This window comes from Pinus tabuliformis, chromosome 7 (assembly GCF_031772625.1).
Source record: "Pinus tabuliformis cultivar Carrire ecotype Pingquan chromosome 7, CPIR1, whole genome shotgun sequence".
NCBI lineage: Eukaryota > Viridiplantae > Streptophyta > Pinopsida > Pinales > Pinaceae > Pinus > Pinus tabuliformis.
Window position 1 is genome coordinate 1,052,349,338 of NC_142293.1, and position 26,713 is coordinate 1,052,376,050.

At 41.4% G+C, this 26,713-nt stretch overlaps 1 protein-coding gene across 1 annotated transcript in view; it reads right to left on the reverse strand.

The window, feature by feature from the left end:
* Positions 1 to 26,713, reverse strand: part of LOC149251276 (ketose-bisphosphate aldolase class-II family protein) — a 457,406-nt gene that overhangs the window by 374,786 nt on the left and 55,907 nt on the right. The gene's annotated exons all lie outside the window — the stretch shown is intronic.

Below are 26,713 nucleotides of genomic sequence, written 5' to 3' on the forward strand. Positions count from 1 at the left end.
AAAACAAACTAAAAATTTAAAACATGATGTTATAATAATAAATTTTAATTTTATCTAAAGTTTATACACTAATTTATAAACATAATTTAATTTTGAAATTTTGACTTATGTTTTTCCTAAATCATAATCAAAAATTGTATCATATCCTTTTGCACTGGCATTTTTTTAATTCCATTGTCACCAAATTTGGACACCAACATGAACCTGGTGACGTAGGCTATGAGAGCAGTGGTATTCTTTTTAGTGTAGCACAACAATTGCATGTTAATTACAGTGATTACCAGAATGAGAGATATGATGTCAAACACCCATGATGGTATGCCATTTTGGAAGGGGGGACAACCTTATAATCTTTAGATTTTATTTGTGTCCATTGTGCAATTGTTGGAAAGAACTACCAACCAGTGTTGTCAGAACCGGACCGGAACCGGCTGGTCCGGCCGTTTTTGGCCCAAAAGCGGTCCGAACCAGGCCTCCGAACTTGAATAGGCCGGTTTGGTACCAAACCGGCCTATTTCACCAAACCAGCCAGTTCAAGACTGGTTCCATGTACCTATACAGGGCAGCATAAAAAATTGTCTTTTTTTTTTATTTTTTTATTTTTTCAGTGGTTTGGGCCACTTCTAATTCTCCCCAAGGCTAGCCTAATATTCAAGCCTATAGCTCTCAGCCTAATAATCAAACCTATGGCCCTAGTGTTGATATGCAATTCATGGTAATGTTAAATTCTTAATGTAAAAAGATGAAAATCCTTTTACTTAAATTTTTAACATTACCATGAAATGACTCGGGATGTTTGAGAGTGGTTCCAATCTCATTGGATTTCATATGAAGAAAGTAGAATTTTATATTTCACTCAAAATCCAGCAGACTTAATAGTTTTTCAGGATTTCAGGGTTGGGAGGATTGTGACGTTTCCATTAGATTTTGTCATGTACAAGGGTATGGAACTAGTATTTAATAAAGAGCACCAAGCCCTCTATGTACTTTGATGTTAGTGGCATTGGTTGTCAAACTCCTCTATCATGACTCTACTAAAAATGTACCCATCACTCAAACAAAATCTTGACATGACATGCAACGTTTTTTCTATCTTATTTTAATGCCTTAATGGTTATATTGATGAGAAAGACTCCAATATAGACAATGATTTTGATGATATGTAGGCATTTGTTGTAACATGATTTTTTTTTATGCTAGAGGCCATCTAGAGCCTATTTGTTGATGTATTTTTAGTTCAGAGATGGATTGCACTCTATGCTAGTTTGGTTATGTGCACCCTTACATGCTATGTAAATGAGAACTTTTGCATATTTTTGTATAAATGGCTTGGATTCATATGGATGCACATGAATATTCAATATATATGTTTTTCTTTAAAATATGAATATTTTATGTGTTTTTGGCAAACCGATTTTTTTTCCGGTTTTTTACCGGTTCCAATCCGATTCTGACCGGTTCCCAATCCACAAGGTTTTTCGTTTCGATCACCGGTTCAGTTCTGATAACATTGCTACCAACCAACTAATAATAACCCCATCCTAAATCAACTTAGAAGGATTGAATTACAAGTGTTCCAATCAAAAAAGATAAAATCTCCTTTTAAGGTCCACTTAAAACAACTAAAAAGGGATTGAGAATACTTCCAAAGAAATCATCCAGGATCTTTAACCCTGAAAGCCTATGACCATCAGTCAAAGTTGGGACAATATTTGTGACTGTTATCCGAAGGGGCATGATGCCACCCAGCTCAATTTAGCTCAATTTAACGGCCATGAGGGTTCTATCACTTTTGCAGCCACCCTTGCAAGGGAGAACCAGCCATTTCTATGGGATTTTAAACCTAGTGGAGGCTGTTGATATTTTAGGGTTTTCTGAAACGAAAATTACTTCCAATCATTTTAATCATTAGTTTATCTTATTCTGCGTTTATCATTAAGCAATTATACAAGAAAATCTTGATAGTAAACAAGAATGTCAATAAAGCTTTTAGGATTTTCTAAAAAGATAATTACTTCCAATGATTTTAATCATTAGTTTACCTTAATCTGCTTTCATCATTAAGCAATTATAGAAGAAAACATCAACAGTAAACAAGAATGCCAATAAATTTTTTAGGATTTTCTGAAACGATAATAGTTCCAATGATTTTAATCATTAGTTTATCTTATTCTGCTTTCATCATTAAGAAATTATACAAGAAAATCTCAACAATAAACAAGAATGTTGATAGGATCAAGAAGAGAGAGTCAAACACAAGAGACATAAAAATTACCGTGGGAAAACTCCTAACCAGGGGAAAAACTCAGCAACATTTTCTTAGAGAAATTTGTCCATTCAACAAGGAATACATTTGTTCTTTCCAGTCAAATAAGAAATAAGAATAATTAGAATCAAGTCCAGGTCAAACCAACATAGTCTCAGAAATTTCGTCCTTCTTTCCAGCACTAGATGAGGCCTCAGATTTGTCCTCCTTTCTCTGCCTCAGATTAGCCCGAAATTCTCCCTCAGATTGGTCTGAAATTCTCCCTTAGTTGATAAAGGGGCAAAATGGGTGTGTCCCTTCACTAGGGCCGACATAAAGCGAACCTTACATTTGGAGGCAAAATTCATAATTTGAAAAATTCAAATTCCGTTCTTTTTGGAGCCGGCTTCTTGTGCAATTCCTATTAGACAATTTTGGAGGGCTAATACAAATTATAAAGACCAACTGAAGCTACAAAGCTTCAACAGAGGCTAAGATAATACCTCACTTTCACCAACCTAATTAACATCACATGGCTCACTTAAACCAATTAAGCTTGTCAGACATGTTATTAAGTTTGATGACAACGGGAAAGCAACTCTATGAGGTCAAACACCCTGCCTAAAAGAGACACAAGGGGATCTACACCTATCAGGGTTTGCACTTGTTGTCGCTCAAATTGTATAGGCACGGTGCTACAACAACTCAGGTCAGGTGTTGTCACTTTGATCCCCGACCTCTCCGTTTTAGCTGTCTCCCAATAGCAGACTATGGGGAAAAGTCCCTACAGAAGATGGAAATGCAAGACTTATTGGCAACCAACAAGTCCGGGAGACAAGATTAAATGGCCTAGCCATTTGGTTGATTATAGCAAGTTAAAGGATTGGATTGAATTATTTGAGACCAATGCCTTATGGAGTCAACTACTTGCTTTAGATCAATTAAAAACTAGATGACCGGATGAACAACCATTGTTTAGATGCTTTGCTATCCTATATGAAGTGCAAGTCCTACAATCTAGGTGTGATGCAAGAATATTTATTGATTTTAATTATATGCCTAGCTAAGTGTATCCCTTAAACCTCAGTTGTTTTGAGGCTAGCCTCTTAAGTAGGTTGTAGAGAGAAGTTAAGATGAAGCAAGCAATGATTTGGTTAACGATACCTCTCCTTGAAATCTAACTACCTGATGCCTCTGGCACTGCAAAGACTATGGCTCTGACGACTGCAAGGTCACCTTGTTAACCACGAGAGAGGGTCTATCCTTCGCAAGCTAAAAGAAGAAGAGTGGCCCTATATGTCTATCAACCAAGCTTATGCTTGGAGGTTAGTTAATTAGTGCAAACTAGGCCTAGGATGTAAGTGCAAAATATGAGTGGTTAACTTTAGGTGAGATTGGTAAGTGTTTTAAGTACTTAGCAAATTATCCAAATAGCAATATTCGATTAAGAGCAAAGCAAGTACTTTAGCGATTATAGAGACAATCTTCACCAAAAGTAGTGCTAAATGAAACAATTAGATGACGCCAAAAAATGTTATGTGAAAGCAATTTCAAGATTAGCAATCCCACAATCGACAAATATCATAAACGCATAAATCCAATGCTTCTCTTCACAAGATAAGAATGCCAAATAGACAGTGATAATCTTTCAACACAAGTAGCAATTTCTTTAGATTACTTTGATGCCAAAATTGCAATGGTGATCAATTAAGTGCTTTAAGAGTGTGTTAAAGTATTGCAAGGTTATGATCTTAGATGTGAAGTTTACTTGCAAGAAACAACAAGTTAGTGCACCAAAGTAAATCCACAAGAAGTGCTTATTCCAATTATGATCATGAAAAGCAATGTAACTATTTATCCACTAGCCAATGATAAGTGAAAATATTCCTTTAGAAACAATGTCATAAAAATGTTATCGGTTCTTTAGGCAACACAATGTATCAATGCTTTTCCATGACAGTGCAACCAATGGTAAGTAAGGATACTTATGCCAATGAAACTCTTAGCTTATTACCCTTTAGCTTGTGTTAATGATATTAATATAACAAGAGCAGACTTATGATAGCAGTAAGATAATCTCATGTGAAGAATGGCAATTTGATTAAAGTATACCACTTACCCTTTAGAGCACTTGTCTTCTTGTTAAGAAAATTGACTTAATGACTACACACTTGCTTTGCCGATTAGATGAGATTGCAAACAGTGAATTACCTTATGTATGCAAGAGATGGATACAACAGAGATTGTGAGGCAGCAAAGAGACCAATGCTAACAGCAGCTACAGAAACAATCCAGTCAACAAGAAAACACTTACCCAAGGAGCAATAGATGCAAAGAAATGAATGCCTAATGAGATAAGATGACTGCCAACTATTTTTATACCACTGTTATGTTCCTTAACAGACTTTTCAGTGCTTATACCAGACCTTAAATTAGCGTGACAGTCCTCCAAAATTTCACAAGAGATGATACGCAATGCAAACCCAACTCATGCAATAGATATGCCAATGAAACTAGGTGACTGTCACACACTTTGACGCCACTGTATGCTTATGATCAGACCTCTGAAATCATTTATATCAGACTTGGTTTAACTCAAAAATAATATCAGTCCCCAAAATTTATGAAAGATGCTAGATATTGACCAACAAATAAGTATAAATGATTTCCCAATATGTTATGTGTTATCACTTAGAATAAAAATTTTATGCATATAGTCCTTGGTCTTAGTTCAATGTCAAAGGTCTTTGTCATATGGTTTTCGTTTTATGCTTCATACTTAGGATTTGGAGTTTTAAAGGTGTTTGTTTTAAATTATACTCTAATCCTATTGGTTCTCCTCCACCATCATTGTGTTATAAGCCATGTCTTGTCTTATCCTATTCACCGAGTCCTTTCGTGATTTCGCAACGCAATCTCCTATTGGCCAGTTTCGCAGCGTAATCATTGTTCAGTCATTTCGCAGCGCGTTGTCATTAAGCCATTTCGCAGCGCATTATTAGAATTTTAAACTAACCGCGCTGCGAAATCGCGGATTCGTGCATTTCGCAGCGAATCTTTCCTAAAGTGTTAAGTCTGTTAATGAGTCACCAATTCTGTCCTCTCATGTCAGTTTTTGTGTACCTCCCGTAGCATGTCTAAGCGCTCATTAGTCATCACTCCACCAATAGATTTGATGAAACGCACAGAAATATCATTCCGATGAATTGTACCGTGCATGGATCTTGATGATGATCGTGAGTGTTACATAAGTGACCAGCTTATCGGATGATGCATTTGAGTTTTCAAGCGAGCCTGATTACAAGCGAGCCCGAGTTAAAAAGAACTGAACCGCTATTTCAACTGAAGCTGTTGGTCATTGTGAGTGTAAAGATTTCAAAAAGCAAATGGAGAGGAAAGAACACAGATCTGGAAAATGCCAGAGGACCGAACCTGAAGGTTTAGACATAGCATTGAGGGACGAAGGCGTGAAGAAAGCATTCAAAGATGCCGGGTGCTGGAACTTCTGTAAAAAGCTGCAAGGAGGACATGCGCAGGTAACCAAAGAGTTTGCTTTGAACTTCACCGGTTTAAATTCAAAAATTGCTATGTTGGAAGTTCAAGTATCTCCGGAGGCAATAGCTGCTGTAACAGAAATTCCAAGAGGGCAGCAAGAGTGGTTTAAGAACTTTAAATTTGATATGAATCCATGTAAAGAGTTCTTAAAAGAGGCATATGTGAATGAAGACCTAACAAAAGCAGTGCCCAAAAACTATGTTAAGGAGCATTATGCCCTTCTTCTCACCTGCATTCAGAAATACTTGACATGTGAAGGAAGATACAATAAGGTCTACTCTTATCATTTCAAGTTGCTTTTACATTTCACTGGGAAGGCTTCCATAGATATTCCTTTTTACTTATTTCGCAGTCTAAGTAAAATGTGTGACAAGGTGCAGTTGAGAAAAGAAGATTGCGAAACTTCTTTATTTCACCATGGTTTGATTAAATTGTTAGTTTTAGATGGCCTTCAGAAAATAGGCAGGGACTGGAATTCGTTCATCTTCATGGCTGGTTTCCAAAGCAAAACCGGCCTTACTCCACAACCAGTGAGAGAGCAACCAGTCAAAGAACTCACAATAGCTGAGCTTCAAAAGGAGGCTAGAGCTAAAAAGCAAACCAAGTCACAGCTTAAAAGACCAGTGAAGCCACTGATCATCAAAGAACAACCTCAGCAAGCAATAAAAGAAAAGACTCAGGGTAAGAAGAATGTAGCTGAAACAAGCAGAGCTGAAGCAGTTTCCAGAGTGAGGACAAGAAGCCAAATAAGTAAAGAAAAGGGTAAGGCCATAGCTGTTGAAGAAAGCCCAGCATCTAAGGCAAGTCTGCATGATTTATTAGAAGCCATTGAGTTTGAGCAAATTGAACTAGTGCATATTGATTTGACACAGTCATCACCAGAAAGTACCAAGAAGTCCAAAGTTTCAAAGAGGCTGAAGTTTGATGAACCAGGTGAGGAATTCATATTCAAACCCAGAAGACCTATTACAAGGAAGCAAGTAAAGGAAGCTCAGCCCAGGACAGAGGAAGCCGAGAAATTGCCTAGAACAGAGGAGACAGAGAAAATTAAGCAAAAAGACACCAACAGAACAGTTATCATATCTCAAGGGGGTAATATCATAGCTATAAAGAATCAGCTAGAAGCAGCTAAACATGAGATTGTTAAGGTGAAGAATGCCACAAGGGAGTCTACAGTCAGGTATGCAAATTATCGTAAAGTTGTTTTGAAAGGAAGTGAAAACCTAATAAACCAAGTGGATTCGGTAGCTGATGTTTACACATGGACAGTACCTGCGATTAAAGAGGCCAAACTCCTCAGAAAGATAAACATGCATCTAAGAGCTGAGAACAAAGCTATGAGAAAGAAAGTTGAGGACTTGAAGGCGCAGCTAGGCCAGTTAGCTGCTAAATGAGGTTGCTGTTCAAAGGAAGGTTTTGTTTCCAAATTTTGTTAAATTTTGCTTAGTTTATTTGTTTTGAAGACATGTAGATCCCTGCTATATATATCCAAGGTCAAAAGGAGTTTTTGCAATCAAATGCCTGGGCGGTAAATATCTCAGGGAAAAGACAAGCTGTTTAAACAATTCAGCAGTTTCGTAGCGCGTGGTGTTGTTTTTTAACGCAGACAAACAGTTTGATAAGATGATCGGAAATTTTCAAAGGAAACACCTAAGGGACATATAAGAGACCAAATGAAGCTATCATAACCATTCAGATTATGACAGGTGTACCTCTAAAAAAGTGAAAAGTTTTGACTCAGGTTTAAAGTTTTGTTATAAAGTCACTTTATTACCGGTCATTAGGGTTTGGAAGGAGTTGCATACGAGGAGTTTTGGCTTTCACACCTGTCCATCAATGAAGCCTCCAACACATCAGAAACATGGTGGTGCTCTATATTTTTGGGATGTTAAAGAGCTAAAGACATGCTGCTGCATATTCGAATAAGGGGTGGAAGACTGGAACCGAAAAACAGGGGATTTCTCCTAACATCACTGAACCATTAAAGCACTCAGCATCCAAAGCCAGCATGGAACATTGAATACTCATCTCAGCCATCTCAGCCAAACTGCAAGGAGTCCAAGTGTCAAAGAACAAGAAGGAATCATTCTACGAAGAAGATAGAGTTAGAGTCATAATCAAATTAGAACTCTTTAGAACTCCAGTTAGCATTAATTGTATTTAATAGTTTGTTGTAAAGCAGATAGGTGTCATCATAGGCAGAATTCGAGTTCCCCTCATGTTGGAGGAGGAAGCTCGAAGTAGTTAGAATAAGGATTTTCTATATATAGCTGGAACATCTATGTAATGAGGGTTGGATATTTGAAAAAACAGAGTATTGTTTTGGCTTGTGTAAAAAACTCAGTTTCAGTAATATAATTTGCTGCTTTTCTTCTCAGGATTCATACAGTATTTCTATGTTCAAGATGTATGGTTTTACTTTGTCCTTGATGTTTTTTACAGTTGTATGAATACACAATCACTCAGAATTCACTTATGCTGCTCTGATTTCCTGTGTGTATTTGTAAACTGTGGTTTTCTATGAGTTGTGTTTTGAGCATCTAAATGTCACATGCCCTGACTTCTATGTAAAAGCAGTGTCATTGTTTACTGAAGTATGATTGACTCCATAAGCCCAATGGGAATTAGTTTAATGTTTGTCCAGCCAGCATACTTGTTCATGTGTTTCACAAGAGTTAGCCATCTTATCATTAGTCAAAATTAATAACCTTTGAGAGAGCCCTCTCAGGCTAAGGAGGCTAAGCCTTAGTCAAAAGTCTGGTTTGAAATAGTTACTTGAAGTTAACCTGGTCTGCAGCCTTCCAGTGCTTGATTTTGAGATAACATTATGATGACTGTAGATTAGTCTTTGAGGCCACTGTCATGATTTTATACTGCTGCAAACAAGTGTTTCAGTGCTGCAAATGAAACAGTGATGAAAAGATGAGGATAGGAAGCAAACCATATGGTCAAAAGGCCTTGTTGGTGAACTAGAAGTCCTCCAACAAACTTGTCCACCACCTAAAACCACTTGAGACCCCTGTAAAACAAATAATTAGTGCCCAGAAATCACTGCCAACCAAGATAGGACAGAGATGAGGCAGGTACAGGGCTAGAAGAGGTGGATCAGGGCTAGGAGATGGGAGAAATGGGACTAGATAGGGCAGCGATGAGGGTTAGGGGTTAGGACAAGGTCACGGGTGAGAGGATGAAGGCCAAAAGGGCTGCGACCCACTGATTGAAGAGAAAGAGGGTTGTGGCAGGGGTAAGTAGAGTTCGGCTGGGCCTTGGAGGCCTCCAAAAACAATTCAGGCCCCTGCAAAAACCAAGGGAATTAGCCCAAACAAAAATTCTGCCACAAATACTTCAGAAATTCACCTTGTTGGGCCAGCAGCTGTCTTAGAAGACTTTCTTTTGAGGAAAAAAGCCACAAGTTCAATAGATCGAACCCCTGAGAAGCCAAAATAGGCCTAAAACCCTTGCGGCTGCTTCAAAGATGTGAGACAGCCTCAAAAGACTGAAATGTAAACCTTAAACCCTAGCCCTTTAGGGTGGATGAACGCTATGGCCTTCAAAAACTAAATTTTTCCCTTGATCCAAAGTTGGCAAACCTGCAAAATAAGCCTAAAATCCTAGACGTCTAGGGTTTGTGAGACTTGTCCTCCTCACAAAAGTTAATTTCCTTGATCCTTGAGGGCTTCACTTCCAAGAAATTTTGAATTTGCCTTTAGATTTTGAATTATAGCACCTACAAATTAAATCAAAGAATTCCAAAACCCCAAATATATACACAAATAAAACCCCAATTGCTGCAAAACAAATGAGTTAGAAATATTTACAAATTATTTACAAATATACAATGGTAGCAAATTTTAAAAAATTGGAGAAGTATTTTGAGTAATAGCAGCAGTGGATAAATGAATTTTTCGAAAGATTTGAATATTGGCCAAAAACCCTTCTACAAAATTAAAATACAATATAGACATCTTAGAGCTCAAACATAGTCAGCTCTTCCCCACTGTCTGTGAACTTGGAGTCCAAGGGCTAACGTACCTACAAATCTCTATAATTTAAAATTTTCTCAAGCAGAATCGTTAGATGATATGGTGAATCAGATCACCTAAGATAAAATGTCATGTCCATTCCTAAATTATTTTGGAACAAGATTAATTTTGTATTATGGGGCCAATTTTGGAGCTAGTGGACCCCATTCAATTTTATTAGGAGATTAAACTTAGGAAAAGTTATTTTTGTTGTAGTTATGTTACACATGGGGGCCACCCTTACTAGGGAAATACACACTCCCTAGTTCAATTTGCATGGAGGTAGTTAAGTTTTGCATGGTGGTGGTTAAGCGAGGGCCCATGATGGAGGACGAATTGGAGGGAAAAGTGCTCCACAAAATCTATATAAGGAAGGCAGCTCTCATCATCTCATTCATCCTTTTGGTATATCGATTTCTCTTTGGTTGCTCGAGCTACTTAGCCAAGTCACTTGCTATTTAGCACGAGTTCTTCAAGCGAAGAGCTCACCCTTTCTTCGGGGGACTTCAAGTGCCACCCTAGGAAGGTTTTCTGCATTTCTTCAAGAGGAGGATCTCATTGTGATTTCCAGCAGTGGCATTCACTTCCAGGTGGTGCGTATTACTGGAGGACGCAATGAAGAGGAGGTCGAGTTTGTTGGTGGTGTCTTGTAGTGGAGTTTGGGTGTGAGATTTTCCTGGGAGGAGGCTAGGGAGGATTGCCAGCATTTGGGAGAGTTTTGGAGCGGTTGATCTTATTGCTTTGCAATGTGACTTTCGCACTACCTGGGCCAACGCAGAGGCAACACTGGGAGCTCACTTGGTGGGTAGAGTATCAGTCCTTGAGGCTAAGCTTTGCCGTGGAGGTTAGAGGAAATACTTGGAGTGGTGTTTGCTTCCCTTTTAGAGCTTGGAGGAGGATTTCATGGCCATTCCTTGCAGGCCGTATTCTTGGAGCAGTTTGGAGGGTGTAGGCCATAGAGGAGGCCGAATTTGGGAGGTTGGATTCAGGCCAAACCCTTTCTGAGTTTTTGTGGGTTTTGGCCAAGGAGCGTGGGGCTGAATTTTCATCATTTTCTAAGCACTGGAGACAGGATTTCTTATAGTTCCTTTCCAGCCAACAGTATAGTTACTCGGAGACAACACAGAGCATTAGAGGAGCAGTCATCTTTCCAGCATTGAGATTATTGTTTGACACCTGGGTTCTGTCAAGCTTGCCCTTAAGGCAAGCCCAAGTGCATTTTCCATACTATTGTACTTGCTCCATTCCATTAATAAAATGGCTCAGTTGGTTCTCATTTCTGATGTGTATTGAGTGTTTGTTGATCGTTTTATTTTTCTGTGTATAAATCGTATTTGCTTTTGCATATCACTGTTTGTTTAAGTTTGGAACATTATAGTGGTATCAGAGCTTAGATTTTGGCTCAGTCGTGGGAAAAAAATTCTATGAGTGAGGAGGACCGGCAGAATATTACTTACAGGGGACATAGGTACCGGAGCAAGGAAAGGGAGTTGGAGATTACTCCAGACACGGAGGATCGTGGGAAGACTGCAGTAGCAGAAGATATGGATGAGCCCAAGAGTAGGGAGGAGATGGCCTTCGATAGGCTCTTGAAGGGTTTGAGTGATTTGGCAAAAGGACAGAAGGAGATGCTGGACGAGGTCAAGATGCAGAACCAGGAGCAAAGCACTCACCAAAAGTTCGTAGTTGGAGAGACTTCAGGGGCCTCTCAGCAATTCGATCACCTTTCACCTACTACACAGCGGCCATCCTCGAGTGAGCCAACTCGAGCTACTTTACCCTCTATTATATCTTTGGCACAAGGTGAGACTGGTGGAGGAGAGGATCCATTATTGATGGGGGAACATTTCCGGAAGTGGCAGTCCATGGGGGCAGACTTCAAAGAGGCTCTGACCTTCAGAGACTTTTGCAAGCTCAAGCAGAACAAGAAGGGGAAAGGCTATGGTACGCAGAACTATGAGCTACATTTTCTATTGGGAAAATGTATTTTCCTACATATGATGGAACTACCAAGTGCACAGCACGTGCTTGGGTAGAGAAGTTGGAAACATACTTCCAGCTGAATCAGATGACAGAGGTAGAGGCCATCAAGATGGCCACATTGCACCTAGAGGGGGAGGCACACGATTGGTGGTTTCATGGTTTGTCCACTCTGGGGCATGACAACGTGACCTCCTATGAGGACTTCACGCAGAGAGTAGTGGAGCGCTTTGATCAGAAGGATCTAAAAGATCACTTCAGGGAGTTGACCCAACTCAGACAGACAGGGCATCCGAAGCATTATATCTCGAAGTTTTTGAGGGTCTCAGTCATAGTACCTTATTTGTCAGATGCAACGAGTATATACATTTGTAGAGGGGTTAACAAAGCCATTGCAGGGACTGGTGAAGTCTCGCAAACCATCAGCAGTAACTTGCACTCGAGATTTGCAGGAGGCTATTCCCAAGATCCGAGCTCCATTTCCTTCACGCACTCCCTACCCTTAGAAGGGAAGTGACATGAGAGCACCCACAGCGCAGAGAGAAACTCAAGGGCGGGGTTAGTTGGATGACGAGACCAAGAGATACCTCAGGAGGAGGAAGTTGTGTTTCACATGTCGAGAGCCTTGGGCACTTGGTCATCGGTGCACAACAGGCAAGGCCCATTACATCGAGGTCTTCTCAAACATTGGTAAGGGGGATGATGGGGAGTTGGAGTTTGGTGGCAGAGACAGCGAGGATCCAGCAGGGAGAGGACCACCACCACCTCAGGGAGGAGCATCTTTCACACCAGTCGGGGGAGTCCTAGCTTATTTGTGCCGGATTCCCATTTTACTGAGGATCAGAGGTACGATGCAGGGGCAACGTGTCTCAATTTTGATAGACAGTGGGGACACCCACAATTTTATTGATTATCAAATGGTCCAGAGGAGGGACATTACCACTGCAGAGTTTGAGGGGTTTTCAATCCTAATACCAGGAGACAGGACTATGCAGTGCACTCGATATGTTCCCGCTCTGACAGTGACTATGGGGAACTATTCGATGACAGACCACTTTTTCGTGGTGGATGTACCAGACACCAATGTGGTGCTGGGTGTCCAATGGTTGTATTCCCTTGGCCGGGGTACCACTGATTGGAAACAGTTGGTGATGGAGTTTGCTGGACTGGATGGCAAGTCGGTGATTCTTAGGGGCATGCATTCATCACCCCCTTGGACAGTTTCGGCCCACCGGATGGAGGCCGATTTGAGGCATGGAGACATAGCATGGGCAGTAGAGTTGAGGATTTCAAAGGTTGGGATAAAGACTATACCACCACATCTGGACATACAGGTAGTATTGGATAGATATCCGGTAGTCTTTGAAGATATACCGTCGGGACAACCACTTGACCGGGGATTCGAGCACACTATATAGTATAGACTTGGAACCTAGTGTGCAGGCAGTCATCACTACACCCTATAGGCATCCCAAGGCCTATAAGGACGAGATCGAGAGAGCCATCAAGGAGTTATTGGCGTTGGGTCACATCAGACCGAGTTCCAATCCGTTTGCTTCTTCAGTTGTGTTGGTGAAGAAGGACGGGACTCTCCGCATGTGTATTGACTATAGTGCCCTCAACAAGAATACCATGAAGAACTGGTATTCCATTATGCGCATTGATGAGTTGATGGACGAGCTTAGAGGAGCCAAGTACTTCTATAAGATATATTTGTGGTCAAGGTATCATCAGATCCGAGTGAGAGAGCAAGACATTCTGAACACAGCTTTCAGGTGTCATTATGGGCACTTCGAGTACATGGTCATGCCTTTTGGGTTGACGAATGCAGCGGCTACTTTTCCGTCATGCATGAACCATGTGTTCTGAGGTCAGTTGAGGATGTTTGTACTGGTATTCTTTGATGATATCTTGATCTACAGCAAGACATGGGAGGAGCACCTGCAACACTTAGAGACAGTCTTGCATATATTGGAGGAGCAGCAATTCTACACCAAGATGTCCAAGTGTGAGTTTGGGCTGACAAAGATGCTTTACTTGGGACACATCATAGGTGCAGATGGGGTCAAGGTGCACAAGGAGAAGATTCGGGCCATTCAGGATTGGCCAGAGCCCCGAGATGTGATAGCGTTGAGAGGATTTTTGGGCATCTGTACCTATTATTGGAAGTTCGTGAAGGGCTTCTCACAATTAGCAACACCCCTTACTGATTTGACTAAGAAGGGATCTTTTGCATGGACAAGGGAGCTCATGCAGCATTTGATCGCCTCAAGGAGGTGATGAGTTATTGTCTGGTATTGGCACTCCCAAATTTTACTCAGCCCTCACATTGGATTGTGATGCATCAGGTGTAGGGATCGGGGCAGTTTTGTCCCAAGGAGGGCACCCCATTGCTTTCGAGAGTCGGAAGTTTCTACCTCATGAGTTGGCATATTCCATTTACGACAAGGAGATGTTGGCCATAATGCATGCATTGGCCAAATTTAGAAAGTACTTGGTGGGGAAACGATTTCGAGTGAAGACAAATCACAACAGTCTTCGCCATTTCATGGGGAAGCAGGGCCTCAATGACAGACAACAGAGATGGGTCAGCAAAGTGCAGGCCTACGATTTAATATTGAATATGTGTGGGGAAAGCACAACGTAGTGGCGGATGCACTATCCAAGAGACCAGTTGGGCTTTCGCTCATGAGCATTTGTCATGACTGGAAAGCTCAATTATTGGTAGAGTACTCCAAGGATCGTCAGGCGTGCGAGATCTTGGAGGGAAACCATGTAGATGAATGCTACAGGGTGATGGATGAGGTTATTTATTATAAAGGGCACATATTTTTTGTTTCGGGATCACAGTTGAGAGAGTGCATCCTTCAAGCAGCTCATGATTCTCCTTTGTTCGGGCACCAGGGGTTTAGGAAGACTTATATGGCAGTGAGAGAGCGCTTCAATTGGAAGGGCCTAAAGGGAGATGTGTTGAGGCATGTGCAGGAGTGCAAAGCTTGCCAGAGGAACAAAGGATAGTTGACCCATCCAGTGGGATTGTTGCAGCCTCTTCCCATCCCTAAGGGGAAATGGGAGAGCCTCTCTATGGATTTCATCACTGAACTTCCCTCGGTGCAAGGGAAGGATTGTATTTTTGTGATGGTCGACCGGCTGACCAAGTTTGCACACTTCTTTGCCATACCGACACGATATTCAGCATCACAGGTGGCAGAGTTGTTCTTCAGGGAGTTCTTTTGTCTGAACGGACTCCCTAAGACCATAGTCAGTGACAGGGATAACCGATTCATGGGAATATTTTGGCAGGAGCTCTTCAGACTAGTCGGCACTGAGCTCACCCTGAGCACTAGCTATCATCCGCAGATCGATGGTCAGACAGAGAGGGTGAACCAGTGGTTAGAGGGTTATCTCAAGAATTATGTGACAGGGCAGCAGAGGGCTTGGATTCAATGGTTGCATCTAGGAGAGTAATGTTACAACACCACCCATCATATGTCCATCGGTATGACTCCTTACCGTGCCTTATATGGTTATGATGCTTTGTTTTTTGCTGATATTGTTTTTGGAGACAGCAGGGCCCCAAAGGCCAAGGATTGGATCCTAGAGAGCCAAGATATCCTTAAGGCTCTTAAGGATAACCTACAGACAGCCCAGAACCAGCAGAAGATGTATGTTGACCAGCATCAAGTAGAGAGACATTTTGAGGAGGGGGACTTGGTCTACCTTCAATTGCAGTCGTACTGACAATCCACACTGAAGCAGAAGGGGGCTGAAAAGCTGCAGCCAAGATTTTTTGGGCCATACAGAGTGATCAGGAGGGTTGGAGAGGTGGCTTACGAGTTGGAGCTACCACCAGGGAGCAGGATTCATAACATCTTTCATGTGTCATGCCTCAAGAGGGTGTTGGGGCAACAGGTTACAACAGTCATGGAGTTGCCTCCACTTGATGATGAGGGGCATTTGATCCTAGAGCCAGAGGCCATCTTAGAGACCAGGGAGAGGAAGCTCAGAAGCAGGATCATCAGAGAGTATTTGGTGCGTTGGAAGAGTTTACCGGATGAGGATGCCACTTGGGAAGGAGAGCACATTCTTGAGCATCCGGCATTGAAGTTGCTTGGGGACAAGCAACATTTGGGAGGGGAGGACTGTCATGTCCCTTCCTAAATTATTTTGGAACAAGATTAATTTTTTGTATTATGGGGCCAATTTTGGAGCTAGCGGATCCCATTAAATTTTTTTAGGAGATTGGACTTAGGAAAATTATGTGTTGTAGTTAAGTTACACATGGGGGCCACCCTCACTAGGGAAATATGCACTCCCTAGTTCGATTTGCATGGAGGTGGTTAAGTTTTGCATGGTGGTGGTTAAGTGAGGGCCCACGATGGAGAACGAATTGGAGGGAAAAGTGCTCCATGAAATCTATATAAGGAAGGCAGCTCTCCTCATCTCATTCATCTTTCGATTTCTCTTTGGTTGCTCGAGCTGCTTAGCTGAGTCACTCGTTGTTTAGCACGAGTTCTTCAAGCGAAGAGCTCACCCTTTCTTCGGGGGATTTAGAATGCCACCCTAGGAAGGTTTTCTGCATTTCATCAGGAGGATCTCATTGTGATTTCCAAGCAGTGGCATTCACTTCCAGGTCATGCGTATTACTGGAGGGTGCAGTGAAGAGGAGGTCGAGTTTGTTGGTGGTGTCTTGCAGTGGAGTTTGGGTGTGAGATTTTCCAGAGAGGAGGCTCAGGAGGATTTTCGACATTTGGGAGAGTTTGGGAGCTGGTTGATCTTATTTCTTTGAAAATTGACTTTTGCACTCCCTGGGCCAGTGCAGAGGCAGCACTAGGAGCTCACTTGGTGGGTAGAGTATCAGTCCTTGAGGCTGAGCTTTGTCATGGAGGTTACAGGAAATACTTGGAATGGTGTTTGCTTCCCTTTTAGAGCTTGGAGGAGGATTTCGTGTCCATTCCTTGCAAGTCGTATTCTTGGAGCAATTTGGAGGGCGTAGGCCATAAAGGAGGCCAAATTTGGGAGGTTGGATTCTGTGAAAATTTCTAACTCGAAATTCTACTGCAGTAACTAATTTATTTCACCTACTTATTTCTCACAATAAGTTATTTACGAAATCCCTTCAGCAAATATCAAAATAAATTCTACTGCAATTATCACATAATTTCTTAGAGAAAATAACAAGCACAAGAACCAATCACATCAACACAGTTGTTTTTGGACAATTGTCCCCAAGAAAACCCAATGTGGAAAAATCGGTGAAGCAGATGAGGGTTTTATTAATCTTTAGCAACAATCACTTTTACAAGGAATGATTTTACAGAGAAATTGAGACACTACTGAGAGAAAACACCTGAGACAAGGTTTATCCCTTTCCTGGAAACTTTCTGACACCCTGGAGACCCTTCTCCCAGCTCTGCGTCACTTTGTGTGGTTTTGCGTCCCTCCGCGTCAGCGTGCGTGAGGACTGTGTCTCTTGGACTGCGTCTTCCCTCTGCGTTGTCTCTCAATACCTCTGCGTCACCTCCTCCTCAGTCACTGACTGTTGTTGATGCCCTCCTCTTCCTCCACCTTGCAACTCTCCCTCTGAAATCGATCTCCTTCTCTTTGAGAATCGATTTTCCTTGGGATACTAAGTATCTGCTGGTGTGTCTCCAAATGATCCTCAAGTCTTCTCTTATACTTTTCCTGTTGATGAATCAACGACCGAGATTAAGTCTCTAATCAACGGCTAAGATTAAAACAGACTTGATCCTCGTCTCTTAGAAGCTTCTCACCCTTATCTTTATTAATACTCGTTAATATTTTTTTTATTTTCCTAAGTTTAGACTTAGGAACCCATTAAAAGAATTAATTATTTTAATAACTCCTCATTCGGGTGGAATTTCTCCAAATGATTTATGGGTCTTCGAGATCTCATGTATTCTAGCCCCTCCGCAAAATTTTGGATCTAGAGCACATCTGATGCTACCCAAAACCAACACTCCCTCTTAGCGAGGAATGTGCTCTAGCAATGCTTCACCATAGAAGCATCACATTGATCCTCGACATCGGTCCTCTGTGCTGATGCTTGGTCTGCTGCCCATGACACTGCCACTGCCACTGCTACATCTGTACTGTAGCTCCCTCTCAAAATGTTGCATCATGCTACCCATAGCACTATTGCACTGCAACTCCCGATACTTATCTATTTCTACTACTGAAATGGATTCTTCACCATCCCCATCTTCTCCCTAAAATAAACAAACTTTGTTCTTCCTAAAGCCTTGGTGAGGATGTCTGCCACCTGTTTTCCTGTAGGAGTGTACCTCAACTGTACTGCCCCTTGTTGGACACAGTTTCTGACAAAGTGACACCTGATATCAATGTGCTTCAACCGATCATGAAATACTGGATTCCGAGAAAGCTTGATGCAACTCTAATTATCACACAAAATCCTGGTCGCTTCCATCTTTCTCCTGAATAGGTTCACAAGCAACTTCCTAAGCCATATGGCTTCGCACAAAGCTATGCTAGCTACCATATATTCTGCTTAAGCTGAGCTTAGAGCCACAGATTTCTATTTTCTACTACACCAGGAGGTCATTCCTGATCCAATGTTGAAACAGTACCCAGTTGTACTTTTCCGATCTACTGAACTTCCAGCGCAATCTGCGTCGTGAACCCACTCAGCCTGATGTCATTGCCTTGGGTGTATAATAGCCCATGCTCAATTGTTCCTTGTATATACCTGAGAACATGTTTGGCTGTTGCCTAATGCGCCCTCTTGGGTTCCACCATGAACTGACTGAGGGTGTTGACAACATAACAAATGTCTAGCCTGGTATTGACCAGATACATCAGGGACCCTATAAGCTACCTATACAAGGTGGGATCAACGTCTTTATCTTCTGATGCATCAATCTTCTTCTAGTTGGTGATCATTGGAGTAGCCATAGGTCTACAGTCCTGCATCCTGAATCTCTTCAAGATCTTTGTAGCATATCTCCCTTGTCCAAGGAAGATCTCACCCTTCTGCTGCCAAACTTCCAACCCCAGGAAATAATGCATTTGTCCCAAATCCTTCATGTCGAATTTTGTGGCTAGGTTCTTCTTGCAGTCTTTGATGAGCCTAGATGATCCTGTCAGGAAAATATCATCCACATATAACACCAGGATTAGAGGCTCATTCTCTACGACAAGATAGTAGAGATTAGGATCTGCGTCACTCTTGACGAACCCCATCTTCTGCAAGTAGCCATCAATTCGACCATACCATGCTCTAGGTGCCTGTTTAAGCCCATACAAGGCTTTCTTTAATCTGCATACATGAGATTTCTTCTCATGTGTCTCAAAACCCTCTGGTTGTTCAATGTATACTTCTTCTTCTATCACCTCATTCAAGAACGTCGTCTTGACATCCATCTGGTGAATCTCCTACCCCATCTATGCTGTAAGGGATGTCACAGTTCTAATAGAAGTATACCTGGCTACTAGGACGAAGGTTTCTTCGTAGTTTATCCCTTCCTTCTGAGCATACCCCTTAGACACAAACCTGGCTTTGTATTTCTCCACATTGCCGTCTGCAGCATATTTGACTTTGTAGATCCATCTCGAACCTACCACTGACCTGTCCTGAGGGCCGAGGCCTAGGTACCACTTCCCAGACATCATTGACCATTATAGAACTGTGTTCCTCCACCATAGCATCTATCCATACTTGATGCTGAACAGCCTCCCAAATCCTTCATGTCGAATTTTGTGGCTAGGTTCTTCTTGCAATCTTTGATGAGCCTAGGTGATCCTGTCAGGAAAAGATCATCCACATATAACACTAGGATTAAAGGCTCATTCTCTACGACAAGATAGTCGAGATTAGGATTTGTGTCATGCTTGATGAACCCCATCTTCTGCATGTAGCCATCAATTCGACCGTACCATGCTCTAGGTGCCTGTTTAAGCCAACAAAGCTTTCTTTAATCTGCATACCTGAGATTTCTTCTCTTGTGTCTCAAAACCCTCTGGTTGTTCAATGTATACTTCTTTTTCTATCACCCCGTTCAAGAACGTCGTCTTGACATCCATCTAGTGAATCTCCCACCCCATCTGTGCTACAAGGATATCACGATTCTAATAGAAGTATACCTGGCTACTGGGACGAAGGTTTCTTCGTAGTCTATCCCTTCCAAGCATACCCCTTAGCCACAAAGTTGGCTTTGTATTTCTTCACACTGTCCTCTGTAGCATATTTGACTTTGTAGTATGTACATCCATCTCGAACTTACCATTGACCTGTCCTGAGGACTAGGTACCACTTCCCAAATATCATTGACCATTGTAGAACTGTATTCCTCCACCATAGCATCTACCCATACTTTATGTTGAACAGCCTCTTAAAAACTAGAGGGTTCCCAAACCTGAGCTACTAAGGCTTCGTATCTGTCTAGCTGTCTTCGCTCCCTTTTATCATTCATGGGTACACCAATGAAGTCCTCTGCATCTCGTAGAATGTGTTGGAGTTCTCAACTCGTTCTTCCACTGGTAGTGGGTACATCTATCGGCTCTTCCTCTTCCTAAGATTCCTCTTGTTCTAAAGCTTTTCCTTTAGGAGAATTGTTGGTACTCGTTTCTACTGGTCGAAGTGGTTGGACCAACGAATAGTCTTTTGACTACTCCTCGGAAGGCATTTCTCCAGATTTCCTGAAATCTTTGTCCTCCATGAACTTTACATCCCGCCGAGCTACTACGTTCCTACTCCCTGGAAGATAGACTCTACATGTCTTAGCATTCTTGCTATACCCCACAAGATATCCTTTCTCAGCAGTTTGATCTAATTTCTCTCTTTTTTTCGGATATACGGCAATACGCCAAACTCCCAAATATCCTGAAATGACTGACTTTAGGTGTCTTCCCGGTGAAGACACTTTCTAGAGTGATCTTGCCCAATGCCCTGTGAGGAGTCTTGTTCTAGACATAAACTGTCGTGATGCATGCTTCTGCCCACAGGAATTTGGGCATATCCTGATCATACAACATCGCCCTAGCTGCTTCCACAATAGTCCTGTTTTTCCTTTTTGCTACTCCATTATGCTTCGAACTGTAGGGAGTTGTCCACTCTCTTCTGATGCCTTCCCTAGTGCAAAAATCGGTGAAGTCCTTGTCAACGTACTCTCCACCATTGTCTGAGCGCAACACTTTTATCTTCTTTCCTGTCAGATTCTCTACTAGAGCCTTGAACTCTTTGAATCGACCAAAAACCTCATCCTTGGTTTTCATAAAGTATATCCAAGTCTTCTTGGCACAATCATCGATGACAATGACAAAGTATTCAGCACCGCTAAGAGCTTTTGTGGACATAGGTCTGCAGAAGTCTAAGTGCATCAATCCTAGAACACTCTGAGCCCTATTGCCGGAAAATGTTGCTTTGGCATACTTGCCTAGGACGCACCCTCTGCATACATCATCTCATTCGGTACTTAATTCTGGAACTCCTAATACTGTTTTCCTGATAATTCTCAGAGCCCCATGGTGTAAGTGTCCCATCCTCCTGTGCCATAGTTCATTCAAATATTTATCTCCAATGTTGCCTATCATGCCATTAGAGATTCTAGCTGTAATCTATACAGCCTGTTACTTCTGATTCCAATTTGGGCCTTATTTTTCCAAATCGGGTGTTTGACATATACTTTCTCCTTAATGAAGAAAATGTCATAGCCCTTGTTTTGAAGTTGAGATACGGAGAGTAAGTTCATCCCCAATCCTGGCACATGCAGCACATTGGTTGCTCGAAGCCGCTCTCCTGCTTCGGTTTGAAAGACTACGGTACCTCTTCCTATGGGGGTACACTTTGCCTTATTTCCCATGGTGGTCTGAAAATTCATCCTTTCTTCTTGATAATTTGAAAAACATTCTCGAATTCCTTTCATATGCTAGGAGACTCCACTATCTATATACCAAACCTCAGAGGAGGTAGAACTTGCTAGGCAAGTGACTTCTTCTTCCAATCTAGAAGTTAACATAGAATAATTGTGATCCATGTTCCTCGTGCGTTCTTCTTTTTCTAGAAATCTACGTGAGTCCCTCTGAGTTGATGCCTCTGCATCATGCTCCTAACCAATAGCCGATTCTCCTCTCCTATTGCTAGATCTCTGCTCTGATACCATGTGAAATTTCTAACTCAAAATTCTACTGCAGTAACTTATTTATTTCACCTACTTATTTCTCATAATAAGTTATTTACAAAATCCCTTCAGCAAATATTAAAATAAATTCTATTGCAGTTATCACATAATTTCATAGAGAAAATAACAAGCACAAGAACTAATCACATCAACACAGTTGTTTTTGGACAATTGTCCCCGAAAAAACCCAATGTGGGAAAACCGGTGCAGCAGATGAGGGTTTTATTGATCTTCAGCAACAATCACTTTTACAAGGAATGATTTTACAGAGAAACTGAGACACTACTGAGAGAACACACCTGAGACAAGGTTTATCCCTTTCCTGGAAACTTTCTGACACCCTAGAGACCCTTCTCCTAGCTCTACGTCACTTTTGCGTCACTCTGCGTGGTTCTGCATCAACCTGCGTGAGGACTGCGCCTTCAGAGCTATCCTCTGAGGATTCTTCTTCTTGTTTTGCTTCGCAGTTGTAAAGTTTTTACATAGTGCATCTGTGCCCTAGGGAATATTTGTCTCCGCATGTCCAACACTTGCCATCCCTTCTTCTTTCCACATTTGACTGTTGCTTTCCTCCATTGTGCATTGGTGGTGGAATGTACTTACCAGTGTTTTTTGGAGACGGTTTACTTGACTTCCCCTTTGAGTAGTTGTTGGATTTTTCAGAACCGGCATATCGTGTTTTATGGAGTGTATCTTTCCGCTCAACAACTATTGTTGCATGTATAGCTTCTTCATGGTTTGGGGTTTATATAGTTTTAATTCTTCCTTAATATAATCCTTAAGGCCACATCAATACATTTTTAGCAGCTCTTCGTCTGAGAATCCCCTTTGCCTTATAGCTAATACTTCCCACTTGTGGGTGTATTCGCTTAGTGATCATTTATGTTTGAGATGCATGAATTTCTTGTAAACATCGTCTTCTTTTCGTCATGAAACCTTTTTAGCAAGGCGTTTTTTAAATTTTCCCAATTGAACGAGCGTGCTACACATTTGTTGGACCACCATAGGAACCAATCATCTGCTTCCGCTTCCAGGTTGTTGGGTGCGATCATGACCTTCTCTTGTTCACCCTATTGGCGAGTTTGCTCTGAAAATGGTGTCCATTTTATTTACCCATGCAATGGCACCTTTATGGTCCTTACAATCATACTTATGTAATTCTCTTTTAATTTTAAGGTAGTCTCTGTCGGGAAACTTTGTATGCGTAGTGCATCTGTGCCCTAGGGAATATGTCTTCGCGTGTCCAACAACAGCTGTTATAGCAGTTGTGGAGTTGCCTCCGCTTGATGATGAGGGGCATCTGGTTTTGGAACCAGAAGCCATTATGGAGACCAAGGAAAGAATGTTAAGGAGAAGAACAATCAGGGAGTATTTGGTGCACTAGAAGAGTTTGTCGGATGAGGATGCCACTTGGGAGGGTGAGCACATATTGGAGCATCCAGCGCTGAAGTTTCTTGGGGACAAGCAACATCTGGGAGGGGAGGACTGTAATGTCCCTTCCTAAATTATTTTGGAACGGGAATAATTCCCAAAATTTTGAGAACAATTTTGGAGGCTATGGGACCCACTCAAATTTTGGTAAAAGACTTGGGAGTTAAAAGAGAATCATATTGTTTTGTTAGTGGAGTGTAGGGGCCACCCACACAATGAAACCGCACTTCACCTTAGCCTTTGGTTCGAAATGCTTAGGAGGGAATTTGAACTGCTTAGAGGGGCCCACGTGGGAAGGAAGGCCCACGAAATTATAAAAGGAGGGAGCTCAACTTCATTTACATCTTTTGGCATATCAAACTTAACTCAGTTGCTCGAGCTGCTTAGCCGAGTCACTTGTTGTTCAGCACGAGTTTTCCAAGCAAAGAACTCACCCTTTCTTCGGGGGACTTCGAGTGCCACCCTAGAGAGGTTCTTTCACACCTATCCGGAGGAGACTTACAGTGAATTTTCCAGCATTTGCATTCAGATTTGCCAGGCAATGTGTATTTCTAGAGGACGCAAGAGAGGCTCTTGAGGGAGTCATTTCAGTGCTCTTTCGAGGAGCAATTGCCGGAGGAAATTAGGAGAAGGGAGATCAAGTATTTTGCAGGCTTTTTGGGGAGTTTGGGAGCTGTAGGAGACAGCTATTTTCTGAAGTAAATTTGCTACTCCTGGGCCTGCGCAGAAGGGTGACACTGGGCACACATGTGAGTGAGGATTTTTCTCATTGTGGTTGGAACTTGTCGGGAGAAATAAGGATAACATTTGTGGAGTGGATTGCAGCCTTTTTGGGGTGTTTTTGGGGAGGTTTGTTGGTGCATTGACAGACAGTGTATCTCAGTAGTCAGTGGACAGCATAGGGCCTTTGGGGGTTGATTTTCGGAGGTCGGGATTAGGCCAAACCCTTCCTGGGTTTTGGTGGGTTTTTCTTGAGGAGCTTGGAGGTAATTTTGGAGAATTTTTTGAGCACCGAAGGAGGGGATTCTAGCTATTTCTTTCCAGCAGACAGTGCAAAATTACTGGGGCAACGCAAAGCAGTACTTGGGCAGTTGACAGCAGCATTCGGGCTTCATATTTATCCACCTAGGCTTCTGCTCCGCTTTCCTTTGAGGCAAGCCCAAGTGCATTCCTTCCATACATTTGTACTCTTGCTCTATTTTTAATAAAATGGCTCAGTTGCTTCTACATTTCTGGTCTTTCATGGGTGCATGCTAAAGTTTGAAATTTTTTGTGGTGTAAATTTGTTGCTTGCTTTGCATATCATTATTTTTCCTAATTAGGAACATTACAATTTTCTTGATCTAATTTGCATTCTTCATTTGAGTGGTTTTATCGATACATTGTCAATTGCTTCATTAAAGTAAATTGAATTTGCTTCATTTATCTAAGCACCCTAAACACATCTAATTCGATCATTTAAGTAAGTGGTATTCGCTATTGGCATATTTGAAACATTTCACATTTGGAGTATCTTGTTCAATTGTTGATCTCATTAAGGCACTTGTTTTAGATTTCATTCCTAATTTGCACTTTAGATCTAATTTGCACTCTCTAAATTTTACCTCCAAGCATAAGTTTGGTTGATAGAAATATAGGACAACCTTCCCTAATTGTCATTCAACCTCATAGTTCTCTTGTGGCCAAGCCCTTCTAGAAATGAAGGCACGTGGGTTGTCTTGAAGTCTAGGTGGATATCGTTAATGAAGAACAAGTGCCTCCTCACCCTAGCCTTCTTGCAATTCACCTCAGTCCTTACCAAGTTTTGAGGAATTGAGAGGAAGTCTCACCGTAGAATAGGCTTTAACTAAAATTTACCAAGACCACTTTGTAATCACACACTCACATAACTTTGTTTCATCTTGCAATTGGTTATTGTACAAGTTGAATTGTGAGCATTTCATTCTACTTGCAAACATTACATTTTATTGCTCTTGTACTTGTCAATTTCAATTACATGCTCATTGTCCTTTGATATTGTTCTATCTTTTGGAGCATTTCTCTTTAATACAAGTATAAGTTCTATTTATTTTGCAAGTCTTATTTTATTTCTATTGCTCATATCTTAAGTTGTGCATAATCTCTTGTGATTTTATTTCACTGACCCCTTGCTTTGTAGCTTATCCAATTGTGCAATTTGTTGAATTTTCTTGATATATCTCATTTGCAATTATTGTTGATTCCTTTGCAAGCATATATTTCTTGCAAGAATATTTGGCACTAGTCTACCTATATTTGTCTTGCAGGATATCTGGTGAACATAATTGATTTAGCTAAATTGTTGATTGTTATATGCTCCTTATTGTGTGAAAATCTGGTGATCTTGAACCCTACTGCAGCAACTAATAATATTTCTCCTATTTGTTAAATTACTTAAACAAATTATTTGCAGTTTTCTATGGCAAATATCGAAATACATACACTGTAGTCTTCACAAATTAAAAAAATTGCAGAAGAAAAATAACGCTAAAGAATAGATGCACACACATATACACAATTTTTTTTGGACCAATGTCCTCAAAAAAACCCAACTTGGGGAAACTGGTGCAGCAACTGAGGGTTTTATTATTATGCAGTAGCAAATCTAAGTAAAAGACTATGGATGCTCAAATCTAGCAATCCATGTAGAGAAAATAACTAACAAACATCTAGTTAGAAAAATCTCACTTTCATCGATGATCCGACACTAACCTTAGCTCAAGATGAGTTGCCCCTTGCTGCCCCTGCGTTAGCCTACGCAGATCTGTGTCAACCTGCTGGGACCAGCATCTCTCTCACTTTGTTGATCAGTTGCTGCTCTGGAAACTCAATCCTCTGGCCTCTAGGCTTCCACTCCAGCTCTTGCCTCTGAAACTCGACTTCTCCTCAGCAAATATGGATCTCCCTTTGAAGCTCTGTTGCCTCTCTACACTGCGTCAGCCTCTTTGTGGAGTACGATGTCTCTCTGCTATGCACTCACTGGACTAGAAAAACTTCCTTACGGCCTTACTATCCCTGCCCCTCTCTCACTACTTCGAAACTACTGAATCACCTCCGACAACACACAGCTGCTACTATGGAGTTCGATTTCCCAGCAATATCGAATTCCTAGTGGCTCCAAGTGTGTACTCCAAACCCATTGAATTTCTTCTTATAATCTCTCGTTGACACTTCAACAACCAAGACTAAAACATAATTGATGGCTAAGATTAACTAGAACTCGATCCATGTCTTCTTCTAGAAGATTCTCGCCATGACTTAATTAATACCCTTTAATTAACCAGATTTCCTAAGTTTAGACTTAG